Source organism: Camarhynchus parvulus, chromosome 1, assembly GCF_901933205.1.
Source record: "Camarhynchus parvulus chromosome 1, STF_HiC, whole genome shotgun sequence".
NCBI lineage: Eukaryota > Metazoa > Chordata > Aves > Passeriformes > Thraupidae > Camarhynchus > Camarhynchus parvulus.
In genome coordinates, this window is record NC_044571.1 from 61,623,924 (window position 1) to 61,627,209 (window position 3,286).

Sequence of the window (3,286 nt, forward strand, 5' to 3'; positions counted from 1 at the left end):
ACAGTGGCAACAAGACCTGTATTTGTGAGACTGTACGACACCTGATAATTAGTATTATTCTGTTGTTTACAGTAATAGCTGTATGATCCATCATGAAAAATCCTGGCTTCAATGCACTGCACACAGCCTTAGCAAAGCACTCCCACCTCCAGAAAACACACAACTGAAACTAAAGAAAGTACAACAAATCAGTATAAACAAGTAACTATTGGAGAAGAGGGCAAAATTACTAACTGCAAGAGTGGGATTTTGGTATTGTGTTCCTTTGAGACCTTGTGCCTATGGAAATTACTAATAATACTGTCTTTAAGTGAACTCTGCCTCTGAAGTGAGGTGGGCAGTTAGCTGGGAGTAGGTTTCTCTGCCACTAAAGCCCCTGAGAGTGCTCCTGTTGTATCCACATGGCAACATAAAAGCTCAAAGTAAAGAATGAGCTTTGGTCATCATTGCTCATGCAAACAGAAAAGTGTGACAACTCCCTTTTCACAGCTGAACAATCAGGTCTCTTGCAACTCTCCTCTGTGAAACATGTTCAGCTCTCTAGCTAGTAGGCAGCTTATTTTGAACTGGTCCAACTCCTTAGTAAGTTTTCCTAACCCTTTTATGTCTACTCCTATCAAAGAATTCAGAGCTTACACGTATAAGGACCGCAGGATTTTACTTCCTGCAAAGAAGTTCACTGTAGCCATATAGCTTTTATTTCTTAAATTCTTTTCTTGGATATACCTTATCATCTGGTTTAGCCTCAGAAATTACCAAACTTCTTACAGTACTTACCTTAGAGATATGCTCAGAAGAGCATGGCATTGAGCTGAAAGCTTAATGAGCCTCAGAACTGGATTCAAAGAACTTGGCTACGCTCTAAAGACATTTAGAAGGTTTGTACACAGAAGTCATCCGTTTCTGTCCAAGCTACTTCATCACCCAAGCAAATAATGCATGCTTTTAGTTTCATGATGGTTGCTTTATGGTATCCTAGGATAGCAGCTGATAAAAAACACTATTCCCTCAGCAATGCTGAGAAAACCTTGTGTTTACAGGTCTAGTCACCTATGCCTTGCTTCTCACCAGAGAAGATATTCAGGGTGAATAGCCTCAGGTGTTCCTGTGCTATCCTGTGCTGACACCAGCACACAAGAATGTGGATTTGGTATGACCTCCCTCCAGACCCAACAGTCAAACGCAGTATCCCTTCAAACACAGAAAATAGTTATTCCTTACAACCTGGGACCAACCTGGTGGTCATCTCACAACTTCCTCCTCCTTACTTTAGCTTCAGCAGCAGAACATTTTAGCCAGTTTCACTTGGCCTATAAGCATGTTGATACTCTCAGGCCTTTTGCTTTCTAGCTTTACCAACTCATCGAGGATCTGCTCTTGCTGTAACCTGTGTTGTGGTAGGTAGCAATAATTAGTGAGGATAAGCTGTACTGGCTCTGTGGAGACCTGCACTGAACTGAACGGATGTGAGGGATCAACACTTGATGCACAAAACTTTTGGCCTGACACTCCCCCTCCTGTGCACTGCTACTGCTTAGTGAGACTTCAGCATTCATGAAAAGCACAGCCAGAAACCAGCTCAGCTCTTCTCAACTAATGAATAGTGAAAAAGACATACTCAGCTGCCCTGCAGGTTATCCCACAGAAGGATCATTCATGTCTACTCCTTCGTAAGCACAAAATCCCTGCAAGCAAGGCCTTTCATGTGATTCAGTTAGTTGTGCACCCAACTTCAATGAGAATTTACTCTTGCATAATATTAAATAGAGTCAGCTGCAAAAGCAGGCTCTTTCTCACCACCTCTTACCCTGCATTGGTGAGCTTGTGTAAGAGACACTAATCTTGCTTCAGAGCACTAAGTAGGTAAGCTGGTTTTGATCACAGAAAAAAATAGATTAGTGGAAGTGTTAGTGAGCTTAGTAGTACCGTAAATATTAATGTAGAGGTGAACTCCCAGGTAGCAGATCCTTTCCTTGCTAAAAGGCAGAGCAAACAGAAGAGGAGAGCAAGAAAAAATGCATAAAATGAGAACAAAAACTTCAAAATACTAACAGCATCCCACTGGAGAGATCAGAACACTGATTCATACTTTCAGGTCCTGGGATTTCTCTGTTCATTGGTACTTCACAGCACAAAGAGTAAAATGGTTTTACAGGTTTGAGCAGCTGTTCTACCTTTCTGAAGGCAAGGGCCTCATTAGAAGTAACCAACCAGGCAGGGAAAGAAGGCTGCTTTCAATTTCCAGCACTTCACCTTCAGGCAAGAACTCTGTCTGCAAGTGTGAGGGTGGATTTAAACAGGAACATCTCAGCACTCACTGTCTCTCCTCACATTTCTCAGTGCTCTGGAAAGAAACTTCAGAAGTGGAGTAGCTGGTGGAGGTGGCAAGATGCTGGCACTGGGTGACTGCATGGTGGCCTGTGTGTGCAGAGGCCAGGACTGCCCCATGCCAGATACAGCTGCTTCCAGCCAGCTCCAAAGGACACACTGCAGAACAGGGCTGAGCACATCAGCCACAATGGTGATACTGCTAAACACTGTATTTAAGAAAAAGCATGAGAAACAGCAGCAAAAACACTAAGGTCGGTGAAAAAAGAGGAAGAAGAGATGCTTTAGGCATCAGAGCACAGATTCCCCTGCAGTCCATGGAAAGGACCTTACTGGAGCACAGGAATATTTCCCGAAGGAACTACATCTTCCTGGAGAGCCTGTACAGGAGCAGGTTTATCCTGAAAGATTGCAGCCCATGGGAAGGATCCACAGTGGAGAAAGGGAAAAGTGTGAGGAGGCAGGAGTAGAAGAAAGGAGCAGTTATGAACTGACAGCAACCCCAACTCCCCATCTGCCTTGCACCACTTGGGGCAGGCTATAAGGTAGAAAAATTGGAAATGAAGATTCAAAGTTCAGCCTGGAAAATGGGTGGGTGAGGTAAGAGAAAATTATTGGTTTAGTCTTTGCTTTTCACCACCCTACTCTATTTCTAATTTACAATACATTTAATTTTCTCCAATTCAGGGTTTTGGGGTTTTTTTAACCCATGACAGTAGCTAGCAAGTGATCTCCCTGTCTGTATCTCAGTCTGTGAACTCTTCCATCTTCTTTTCTCCCTCTGTCCTCTTGAGGAATGAGGTGAGGGAGCAGCTGGGTGAAGTGTGAAGAGCACCTAGCAGCAGGCCAAGTTAACACCACAGGCTGTTGAATTGATATGTTTAAAAGAAACTTCAAATTCACAACAAGCATTTGCCATAACAATTTCAGATTAGCATCTGCCTAAAATTTGCAGACA